The following is a 13429-nucleotide window of genomic DNA, read 5'->3' as shown; positions in this document are numbered from 1 at the left end:
CTCTGGTTAGACTGAATTGCATTGCAATGATGATAAAGTTGAATGAATCTCATCGTATTTTCATTATTAGTCTATATTAGTCTTATGTATAGCACACACCAAGCATCTGTTTTTTTATTAAACTGTAACATCCAGTGCTCACATATACTTCTCTTCTCTCTTCAGATGCACTTTTAAAATATTTCACCACCACCCCCAGTGAGCATCAGGTGCTCCTGTCCTCTACCTCAGCACACCAGAGTGACACAGCATCAGGACTAAAGGCTGCACCAATTGACCCTGCTGACTGGCCATCTCTTCTAACTGACAAAGTAAGAAAGGAGTTAGTTCACAGAGGACAGTTTCAAATAAAAAACAGTTACACATTTACCAAAAACAAAGTTGGGAGAATGTCCACATGACTTTTTTTACTAGAGTCAGTGGGGAAAAATCAAAAGAAGCTGGCTGATGTACTCAAAAAAGAATGATAGCTTTCACTGCTTCTGCTGCAAAAAGGTTTCCTCCCAAAGAATACAGACTGTTTTTATTTTGTATGTAAATAGAATATTCTTTAATATGTTTGTGCAATACCTTATTTATATTGTATTTTTAATTTATCACTTGTTTCTTTTTTCAGTTTTTATTTGGTGTGATATTTTTGACTTAAAAGAAATAAAATCGAATAGAATACATACATGTAGTTTCTGTGTGAGTGTATGAAAATTAATTATAAAATTGACTGCGATGCAAGGGGGCGCCAGCCAAAATCTTGCCTAGGGCACCAAATTGGTCAGGGCCGGCACTGTAAAATAGTTACAACATTAAGAAATTTTAAGTTTCAATACAACCGCTGAACATACACATTAAGTCAGAAGGCTTATCCATCACGTCATACCATGAAGCAGTTTATTTTTTTCCATCTCGCAACTCTGGATAATAAAAGTGACCATTGTCAATTTTTTTATGCTAGCAATGGATCAACTAGCAACTATAATGTGAAAGGAGTTACTCGTACTGATGAACCCACAGAGAATTAGCACCAACTCTGCAGTTATCCTCAGTTCCAAAGAGCATTTTAGTGTCTCATTGTTGAGATGTCCAAACTGCAAATGTTCTGTTTTGGTTTCCTCTCACAGCTCTCATAAAAAAACTTATGTACACAGCACCAAAGAGCAGATAGTCAAACTAAGAGACCATATGCACTGGCTTGTTTGACAAGTGAACATGGTAAAGCATTTAGAAGCTAAAGAGCCAGATACTGCCAGAGTTGGTAAAGACCAAATACAGAGCTAAAAAAGAGTGAATACTGGACCTTAAATTCACCAGGTGGACACAAAAAACAATCTGACATTACTGCTATTGTTGCTCAGTGTGTGCTGGATGTGTAAATAAGCAACTGTTTGCTAACAAGTACACTAAATGAACTTACAACTACTATGCTGTAGGTACCCCTTTAGTGTCACTTCTTGAAGTGCCCCTGTGGTCCAGTATTACAAAGAATGAGAAAAGGCAGAGTCAGGGGGTGGACGATCTGAGCTGATGGATGGTCTGAGCTGATGGACTTGCATCCTGGGCAAGAGTGATTTGTTTTGAAAGTTATTTTTTACATAATTAGTTTAGGACATATAAATGATGTAACATACGTACATGCTGTAACACTAACGTACTTATGTCACTTACGTTACAAGGCCGAATATAGTCATTATAACCCAAAGTATGATCTTCTCCTAAACCTAACCAAGTAGTTACGGTGCCTAAACCTAACCAAACCATGACCATGGTTAATAAGAGTGCAAAAGTCATAATATGCCATAATAAGTTAATACTGTTTGTCAGTAAGCTTTATTTTGAAAGTCCAACTGGAGGTGGCATATTAGGTATTATTACTAATTTGACCATGGAGCCCTTCACGTGCAAAACTGACACTAGAGGGGATCATCACTGAAACTTAAAACCACTGAGCAAGCTGCCATATTTGATGAGCTGGAGGTGAGAACATGTTGTGAAAACAGAACCTCCTTGGCGGAAGTAATAATCCTTGCTGCATTTGCATCCTAATCCATTCTCTCACCCATATACTTTTTTTCCCACTGCAAATCAGCGCACAAGCAACTTGGACATTTGGACAGTATATGATCTTCAGTGTTGGACAAGTTACTTTCAAAATGCAATTTATTGCATATTACTAGTTACCTTCATTTTAAAGTAATATATTACATTACAATATTACTGACTACAAAGAGTAATATATTACTTAGTACACTACTTTTTAGTTACTTTCGAAAAAATGCCCAAATAACCTGTATAGAACAATGAAGTAGCCAAGATCTTTTTAAATAAATGAATGTCCTTGGACACAGGGATGAGCAGGCAGACAGAGATCAGACATCAGACATCACAGTCTGATGTATTATTTTATGCTTAGTCATATGAAACACAACAGAACTATACCTTCTAAAATGTAGTCTTTAATGACATGACAAGACAAAAATCTCTTTTTCTATGTCTTTATATGTTAGTCCACAGAACAGGGAATGCATGGACATGTGATTCAAGAATGTAAATTAAAGTGTGCTCGGAGGATCAGACTTCATCATTAGACTCATTTCAGTCACACAGAGACTGAACAAAGAACTTATAGCTCAGCTGTATTACACACACTAAGCCTATATTAATATGGTCATGTTGGTGTGGAGGGGTTCTGAAAAAAACAACAATAAACTCTTCACTTCGGTCGGTAACACAGATTGTAAGGCCTTACATGACATACTGTAACTGTAGTGATATATTACTGAAACATGTTATATTACTCCGTTACTACTAAAAGTAATATATTACTGTAACAAGTTGCGCTTGTAATGCGTTTGCCCCAACACTGGTGATCTTGTAATGTCTGTGCAAATCACAACAACTAAAAGACTTCCAATGACAAGACAGAAAGTTGTGTAATGCGAACGGCACAGCGATATGACGTGAGGACATGTAGTGTGACCAAGGCATCACTGCTGCTGGTTAAAGGCAGAACAACAATGCCCACTCATGTTCGTAGCTCATAACACTGAGGTGCAGCATTCCTGCCTTGAACAGGCAGTGTAAAAGAGGCTTTAGTCTCTGTGTCTGAAGTCAAAAGGATAGTGTCAGTAACAACAAAGTGAATGTTTTTGTTAACAGCTTGCTGTCTGTGGATAAAGCAGTCATGGAATTATAATTCATTAAGGCCATGTTCTGACACAGATACTGTGATTAATCTCATCCTCACTGATCCACTCCAGTGTTTACAGAAGGAAAGATAAGACTCCTGATCCTTCCAGTGCTAATTACATCAGTGAAGTCACTTGTCACTGCAGACACACTGACCCCTCTCAAGTTGTCTTGGGGAGAACATCTACATGCTGAAGTGAGGAGAACAGCTCCTTCTCACTTAACAACGTGTGCTCCTCATTGCACTCATCTGTTAGGATGTGCAGCTGTTCATTTTTTCATCTGTTTCAGCTGAATCTGCTGCACGTTATAGTGTTGCCCAGATGTGATGTACTGTTTGCACAATAAATCTGTGGGCTTTGTGTTAAGAGTCAGTGAAAGCAGCTGCTGCTCTGAACAACAGAAGGGACAACAGGACTCATTATCGCTCGAAAATGTGAGACAATCACGTAGCAGCATTTTATAACATGTTGGAAATAATTATATTATCAACAAAGTTTGTTCTGTTTAGCTATGGCTTGTTGTGTCCTTTTAGTTTATTCAGTTATGTTCTACTTTGACCAGATCTTGTGTGGTGGCTCGAGCTCCAGGGCTGTTGTTCTGATTCTATTGTCCTTCTGTGAGCTCACGGTCACGCTCCTCATGGACTGACACTTGGGACAGACCAGGACATATTGTACTTTACTGTTACCTGACAATTCTTTATTAGATTACAAACAAATCGCTCTCCAGTGACATAATGTGTTACCTTTTTTAAAAAAATGTTTATTCTTAATTATTTAATTTGCAACAAGACACACATTACAAGACATAACCCTAGCTAACTTATTTTTTCTATCTTCTTTTTCTATTTTTTTTAATGTGGAAACAGTTTCAATACAACACTGATGCCTGAGCGATCACCACTGATCAGGATAACGGCCCTGCATCTGAGCTCCAGCAGTGGAGCGGAGAAGTAAACAACTCCGTGCCTTATTTTTGCTGCCACTGGGCACCTTTTAGATCTCTGAAGCTCAGCGGGTGGCTTCAGCCTGCCACATCAGGTCCCTTTCACGTTGACAGCCTATTTTCCTTATTTAACAGAATTCATGTTTCTCTCTTTTACTGAACCAAGTCAAGTTTAATTGGCTCGTTAACTCATCAGAAAAAACACACATAATTCAAACTCGACAAAAACAAAATAAAACTCACCAAAACAGTCGTGATTTGTCTTTCCACAATCACCTCTGGTTTGGTCAAAATAAATCCTCAATTCACAGAGTAAGATGCCTTGTCTTCTTGTCCCCGAGTCATAGTCCTGGTCAGAGTCGCTGTAAATCGCCTCTGTATCCCATGTCTTCAAACGGCATCAATTGGTCTCAGAGGTTGTGTTCAGTCCCATTCTGGTGTCCAACTGTGTACACTGGGAGGAGGCTGAGCCAGGTTGAGCTGAGGCCCATTGCCCGTGGTGACTTCCCCTATGATCCAAGGTCACAGTCGGGGCAAAGTCCTGTCAGCTAATAGGGCTACTTTGCTCCAAGGAAAGCAAGGAATATACTCCCGAGCAGTCCGCAGTTATGCTGCCCCCTATAGTTTTGGAGCTACCTTTGATTCTAGCCTTCAGCATCCAAACATTCTCACATTGATGATGCAGATATAATGTTTACCCTGTTAACCATATTTGTTAAGCATGCAAACAGGAATTAGCATTGAACACAAACAGCTAAGGGTCATTAGAATGTCCTTAACTTTGCGGCTATTTGCTCATAAAACAAAATATTTGACCTATGAAAATTCTGACATGACAGTAGCGCTGAAGAAAAAGTCAGACGATCACCAAAGGCATTAGGATATATATTGGAACCATATATGTCTGGACAAAACTTAGTGCCAATCCATCTTGTTGTTATTGAGATATTTGAGCTCGGAACAAAGTGGTGGACCAACATTGTCATTCCTAGAGAATGTGTGGCTTTGTCCATTGTCCATTCAGATACATACACATTTGAGCCTGGAGGTTCAATCTTTGAATTTGAATTTATAATAAAAAAAATAATTAGTCTCATGTAGCCAAATCTCCATAACACTATGTCATTGCTGGAGAAATGTCTGGCTGCACCAGTTCTTATTCTGCTAAAGTTTTTTTTTTTTTTTTTAAAATGCACTGGTTTGTTTGTATTTCCTTTAAACAGAATCAGAATGTTGTAGTCTTGGAGCAAAGCCCAGGATGCACTGATGGTGCCCCTGCAGAATAGCCACGGGAGAACTTGTTCTTGTGGAACATTTGCATATGGGGAGTTGAACCCTGGCATAAAAATGGCTAAATTCATCCAAAATCAAAGGTAACAGCTGTTAGGTTAGTGTGTAGGTGTCTAGCTAGGAGGTTGTTGTTTTCCACAGAGACAAGGATTTTGAAAAAGTTCACACGCAGATAGTGGAAGGGAGTCTACATCCAGTGAGTCAGACTAAAAAACATTCAACTTAAGTTCCACTAACTAACTTTAGAGGAACTTTCAACCAAATCTTACTGCATCTTGCTAACCTTCTGTCCCCAGGAGCACATGAGTGTCCCTAGTTTCTCCTCCTTTTTCTCTCTCTTAGGCTTCTCTCTGCTAGACCATCGGCCCTCATGGGACCTCTCTCTCTTCCCTGGCTGTCGGTGCCTTATTCCAGATGTTTCGGATCTAGATCTGTGTCCTCCAGGAGAGCCAGTCTCTCCTCTTGTCTCTCTCACTGTCTCTGTGTCAATGATAACTTTAAGTTTTGCCCCTTTTGTACATTTGTAGTCTCTCCTCTTCTAGGTCTACGTGGCATAGAGGAGGATATTTTGGAATCACCTGCAGCTTTGGTTTGGTTTGGTTTTATTTTGTCATAATGAACGTACACATAACACACTCATCCAAAAATTAACAAAACAAGCAAACAGAAGAAGACCACCAACATAAAAGACACAAAGTAAACCCTATATTCTTCATATATGCAGTACAGGCTGTGAAACCCCTTAAGGCAAATTTGTGATTTGTGTGATTTTTGGCTGTATAAATAAAACTGACTTGACTTGATTTATTAGATTCCTTCTTACCTTCTGGAGAAGTAAACAATGGGGATTTTGGGATTAAAAAGTGGATTTATCTTCACTCCTGTTTATCAACCTGACTGCAGCAGTGATCCACAGAGGTGACCTCCACTGTCGGTGTTTGTGTTCTGTAAAGTTGACTGCTGACTGGAGCTGGAGGGGAAATGTATTTTACTTCATGGGCGTAATGGTACAGAGAGGAGAGGGGAAGAAGAAGAAGAGAAAGAACTGAAGTCTCTGAGTGCTGAGTTGAGTGAGAGGTTGACCAGAATTTAACCTCACACACACACACACACACACACACACACACACACACACCCTTGGTATGCACTGTTGTTTGCTAAATTTAGCTTACATCTACAGTAAAGTAATCTGACTGTGTGAGGGGGGAATAAACACTGCAGGAGTTACACAAATAAAGACAAATGATCCTGCAGTCAAAGTGGCTTTGCTGGTGGTAAACACACCATTAAACAACCACCACCGCTGATGAAAATCTCTGATGTGACTCAGGCACAAATGTTTACAGACAAGGTGACTTCCCTATTCTGGAAGTAGCAATGGGCAACCAAATGCAACATTACCTTGTGGAATTCTCTGGTTTGAACATTTGCATTTCACCTACATTTTACATACTTGACATTTATTATTTTTATGTAAGAAACAATTTATTTGTAGTTGACTGCTCTGCACTTTTGCACATTTCATATTAAAATAGTTAACTTTTTTACAGTAGCTGCATTGTCTGCTGGTTTATTTTGTCACTTTCCAGCTCAACAGTAAGTCATGATAATGGTTGTGTTAGATGTACAATGGGCAAACGATGGAACATTGACAATATATAGTTAATATTGGTGGTGCTGAGGTGGACGGTGTGTTTAGCTGGGGGCGGGGGGCCCCAAATCAAATTCTGCTTAAGGCCCCATAAAGCCTTGGGCCGGCTCTGCTTATATGTTTCACAAAATCAGTGAATTACAGTGTTGTTAATGCAGGAAAATTCCTCCACAGATCTTACTGACTCTCTCATCATAGAGTGGCAATTATGTTTCCACACATAATATTTAATTTTGTGGGACTGCCATCAAAAGTTAATCTAACAATACTTCTATGAGAGGTATTATCACATCATTTATGTTTAAACAGGTATCCATAAGGGGTAAAAACATTTACACCAAACTGCACAAAGGAGCCAGGAATGCAATCAGTGGCACTTTTAAAAAACAATTGTGTGATCTTTATAAACATTTGCATTATCTTATACCGAGGAAAGTCAGACCTCTCTATGAGAGTTCTTTATAAATGTCTCTGTGAGCCAGGAGGATCACCTGAGCTGCAGACTGAGGTACAAGGCTCCCTCCTATTGGCCACAAAGGGAACAGAACATCACACAGAGACCTGCCTTCACAGGCCTCATGAGCATCCTGCCTGTTAGCACAGAGTGCTGTCACTTGTGAATTACAATGCCAATGTCCTCACAAAGTGGGATCCTGATAACATCTGTTATCCTAGGTGTCAAAAAACAGTCATAATTGGAAAATAGGGAACCTTCCTCTGTCCTTGACATGCTTTCAGTCTAGGAAGTGTGACTTCGCAACACTCTGACATTTCCTGTAGTACTATATAAGCATAAAACATATGATGTCAAACTAACAAGCTTCTTCTTCAAAAAATCTTTCAAATGTACCTGAGAATTTTTGTCCCTGATACACTTATGAACATTTAGTACGTCTGCTGTTTTCACCTGTGTCTGTTTGTTGCTTGGTTTTGTCAGCAGGATTACACAAAAACTACAGATATCCATGAGACCTGGATGGGAGATGGATCTTGGCCCACAATAGACCCTATTAATTTTCCATGTGGATCCAGATAAAGGGATTTTTTTCCTCATTTTCTTTAATATTGTGAGAACGAGTTTTTTGTAATATTTTTGTGAATTTCTCAGAGAATAATGTATGAATCATGATGAAAAAAATGAAATCAGGTGTATTTAGGTGGCTGGTATCTATGAGCTAGTACAATGTGATGCAGATCTGCTGAGCTTAAATCATGGTTTACAGTTATGGGTGGTTTTAGTTAGACTGATACAGGGCTATCCAATTTGATATGGCTTGATTGAATTACCTTGGTGGAGGTATGCGATCTACTGAGAGACAATCTAGTTTGTTGATGTTTAATCATTTTAAAGATGTGTCAGAATCCAGAGAGTCAGTGGGCAACAGAATGATCAGCTTCAGTTCTGATAAACAGGCAACAGTAAGGAGGTAAAGGGTCACAGTACATTTTATAATGCTGCAGAAAACTGTAGAGACAACATGAGACAAGGGCTAAACAAGCTGTATGATGCTGAGTAGATCTGTATTTTGATTAATACAACTGGTTTTAACGTTGATTACATACTTGTGTGGTTGTGCAGCTACTTTTTTATAATTCATCAATACTTCTTTTTGTGAATTTGAATTTAATTAATGGAATCATGGCACTTCTAAAGTGATTTTCTTATTAGACAAATTCAACAGCATAACTCCGTCCGTCCATCCATTCATTATCCATCCACAGAGCAGGGCAGCCCAGATTGGGCCCCAGGCTAAAGTTGGCCCAGAACAAGGTTTGAACTGGCCCTCCAGATGTTACTAGCAATAATAATGATAATAATAATGATAATAATAATAATAATGATGATGATGATAATAATAATGATAATAATAATAATAATGATGATGATGATAATAATAATGATGATGATGATGATGATGATGATAATAATAATAATAATAATAATAATAGTATTTTGTATTTTATTTTAAAATGTGTAACATAAAAATGCTGTTTTATTCTTTGTGCTCTTGAGATATGTGGAACCCTATTTTTTCACAGTTTGAGGACAGCTGGCAGAACGACACTTTGCAGGAAGAAGTCAATTAAGGGAAGTTGCCAATTTGTGTCTTTGTGATACTACACAATGCAATTCAACAGGTGCCTCTGTTGGCCCGTGGCCCACAATTATGTTTCAGTTTTGCCTCTCCAAGGGAAAAAGTTTTGGGAAGCCCTGCACAGGAGGTCGCGGCGGGCTGGAAGTGATCCAAGCTGACATCGCAGGTCTGGAGGCGGGGAACACTCCGGACAGGTCTGCAGCTCAGAATAACTTTGTTTTGAATACACATGCAGACACTTTTTGACCGCTGACCCCTCTTTTATTTATTTATTTAATTAATCATTTGTCATATTTTATTGAAGGTAAGCATGTCAACTTTTACTAATACAGTGATAAATACGTCTTTGTCATCGGTGGAGAAAGTCCCCAGACTCCCTCAGGAAATCTTTTAATTCTGTGAGTCGTTGAGTTTGGAGAAACAATATAAACCTTCTGAAACACTGTCCACGACACATTCTGAACTATTCGGGCCTGTTTTTTTGTGCGGCAAACGTCATACATGGAGACATTTCCTTTCTTTGTGTGAAAACGTCGTCTCCGTGTGTTTCAGAGATGTAGGTGTACATTCGCAGAGTGGGGAAGTGAGCTCCGATCACGAGCGGTCACTCCAGACGCATGACGAGTGTGAAGTGCCGGACTGAGAGCTGTCCACTTGTGATCGGATCACTCAGGATGGATGGAAACAGCAGGTCTGAAGTCCCTCTATTATTTCATCTTATGTGGGATAGAAAAGCTGACTGCGGTCTTGTGAAACAGCTGAGTGTATTCGTCACCTGCCTTGATAAATGTTACCCTCAATTTTACATTTGACATTTTTAATATAATTTAAGATAACAATATAATTGTAAAATATGGAAAACAGGTTTGGGTAGATAAACAGAGGGTGAGGTCATGTCTGTCAGAGCTGCTCTCAGTTTGTGGTACTCAGCAGCTCCTCCATGGAAACAACACAAAAAACAGCAGCACTTGGACACGTTTATCAGGCGGAACAGCAGCCAGTTAGTAATTGGACACAGTGTGGCATGATTGCTGCTTACAACAAATGACAATATTAAGACCTTTCCATATAAGCAAAGTTCAGTGTCTGTGCTCTGATGATATTCGTTCCCCGGGTCCAGTGCGCCTGGTAGGTCTGCAGCAGACACAGGGCTGAAATAAGACAAAGCTGGATTCTACATCTGATGAATGAATAGAAACATTTGTTTGGAGACCAGTTCAATCAGGCTATTTCACCCAGCCCGCAATTAATACCTCTACTTTTGTTACTATGTTACTGCAATTCCCACTGCTACTGTTGCTGCTATTAATAGGCCACTGCCGGTGATAATAACAATAAGAACTTTGTTTCGTTATATAAAAAAAACATTAAAGAAAATCTCTGATCTTATCTGCTGTATATATAATTTACAATCTCATCCATCCCTTCGACGCGTCACGCTTGTCCGGGTAGTGTAGGCAACTATAACCCGTTTCTCATAATTATTTAAAGTCCTTCTCCAAAATTAGTGGCTTATTTAATATGGAAAATTTGAAAAAAAAAAATCTTGAAAATAATTATGAAAATGTATGTGATGTTGCTGTGTCGGCCTGCAGCTCAGCCCCACATTACCTGCGTCGTTTCCACCCTGACGCACAGAGGAGCAGCGGAGGTGTTCAGTCGGCTCAGATATGTCAGGCACGTTTCTGACCGATCACCCAATTCTGATGATGTGTCATTTTATCAGAGGTGAACATAATGAGACAGCAGACAGAGGTGTCTCCTGCTGCTTAACTCTCAACTCTGTCCAAATCCTTGAACTGTTTCTCTTCTTATCGACATCTTCTCTGCTGTATTTGTTTACGAATTTGATTTGATGTGAAATTTCTCAATTAAACTAGTATAATTTCACAATATTTATTATCATACTATTCCATATGTTATTAACAAGGGCTGCATCCAACAGTTGTTTAAATAATCCATTAATCTGGTGACCATTTTCTCAAGTTATCATTTCATCATTTGTCAAGTCAGTTTTATTTATACAGCTCCAAATCTGCCTCAAATACACAACATCCTATTTTCTTCGACCCTTAAATTGGGTAACGAAGAACCCACAGAAGCCCTCTGACAGGGGACGACTGCTCAGATCCTTCTTCCGGGGTGGACATACATACAATTTGTCTACATAAAGATGTTTGTAAATGTCAGCAATGCCCTAATATGTCTTTTTTTGTCAGCCAGCAGTCCAAAACCCAAAGATATGTAGTGTCATAGAAGATGAAATATGATATTAAAACTGGAGTTAGTTAATATTTGACATTTTTGCTTTAAAAAAAAAAATGACTCAAGCTATTAATAGTTGCAGATTACTTTTTCATCGACTTGTCTCAGGTCTGCTATTCTAACATCACCGCTGTAGTGAATGGACAGTATTGCTGCTGGCTCACTGCAGCTGTCTTTTGACTACATTCATTATCACTTCCATCTTGGTTGGGTGACACACATCAATATTCCTCAGGAACAAGACAGCACACTGACTCACTGCTGCAGAAACATCATGAGTTAGTTCATCAGTGAGATGAAGATGGTATATTTGAAAATGTAGATGCTTCTTGTCGAAGTACAAGAAGCATCTACATTTTCATATATGATTTGAGTTCTCTCATGATAGCAGCAGGAACAGCTATCTGATTTTTTAATAATCAGACCCCTGAATAATAAAAAATAAAATATTTCCAACTGACTGGTGAGCTAATTAATGTTTCAGTGACACACTAGCAAGTACACACACACACACACACACACACACACACACACACAGCTGCTCTCCTCTTGTTAAATGCTCAGCAAGGTCAAGTTCAAGGACACAACACAATGAATGCTGGGTAAAAGCCTGCATTACAACCGTATATGAGAATAATTGCCTGTATTTGAGTTAAGGGTTCGTGATATGGTTGAAATGAAGAATGATATATATACTCTTTCATGATATGGCAAAAAATGTGGAAAAATACTGATCACTGCTTTTACCATCTATTTTTATTGTTAAACATTTGTAACTTTGTTTTTTAAGTGTGCTATATAGAAGTTATTATTATTATTATCATTATTATTATCAGTCTGTAGTATGACAGTAAAATCAATTGATTTACTGTTCATCAAATGTGATGTTGTCAGCTGATTTGTGCTGTTGAAGCTGTGAAGTTCTGTCTTTGTGCCATGGGTATCCTCTCATTTAAGAGAGAGTACAGTAAATAGCAGCTAACTGAACACTGCTCAGTGGTAAAAAAAACAAAAAAAACACAAAAAAACCCTGTGATATATGTCAGCAGCAGCCAGTTATCATCATCTGGGACAACATGAGCATAATTCTATTACATCGTCGGAGCAGGCTGAGGCGGTCTCCTCCTTCAAAGAGGCTGTACTGTTGCACAGTCTGCAGACATTAATGGCACATGAGATAGAAAGCCTGTTTTCATCTACACCATCAAACATGCACAGGTCTTACAGTCTAGATGCAGTATGGCAGTCTAAAATGAGTAAGTCATTCCATCCTCCTTCAGAAACAATCCCATCTTAGAGTTAAAAATATCTGAGTTACTCTGGTTTTGGTTGTGCAGTGGTCAGCACTCCTGCTGGGGCAGGGCCTTTCTGTGCAGAGTCTGCATGTTCTTTCTGTGTCTGCGTGGGTTTGCTCTGGGTACTCTGTCCCCCGCCATCAAAACATGCACCAATAGCTTGATTCTCCAGCCAGTACCCTCGACCAAAGGCACTGGCTAAGATCTGGAGTTGGTCCCCGGTTGCGAAGGTTAACTTGTTAAATGTAGCGTACCAGTTTCACTATGTTGTATGTTGTATGATATGTCATCAAATAAAGATTCTTCTTCTTCTTCTTCTTCTTCTTCTTCTTGAGTTACCTGAATGGCAGAAAATACTTTCAATGATGTTCTCTTTGCAATATCTATATCGGTCCATGGGCCATTATTGTCTTTGATTTATATGAATGATTTTTTTTTGATGACACCAATGTTTTTATTCATGTAAAGACCCTGATGAAATAGCTAAGGTATCAAATCAAGAAGTATTTTTTTGTGACTGTAAAAAGAAATAACAAGTCATATTTACTTTGGTATTCAGCCAGGGGATGATGATCAGTCTTCATGTGCCACCCATGATTAAACACTAAACACTCATCCCACTAAACTTGCTCCCATTTTTTTTCTTAGGAGACGTGTATTAATAATCATCTACAGTGTACATGAAACTCATTCATCTCAACCTT

Source organism: Pagrus major, chromosome 23 (assembly GCF_040436345.1).
Source record: "Pagrus major chromosome 23, Pma_NU_1.0".
NCBI classification, from domain to species: Eukaryota; Metazoa; Chordata; class Actinopteri; order Spariformes; family Sparidae; genus Pagrus; species Pagrus major.
The sequence above is the reverse complement of the archived record's forward strand: the minus strand, read 5'-3'. Positions refer to the sequence as shown.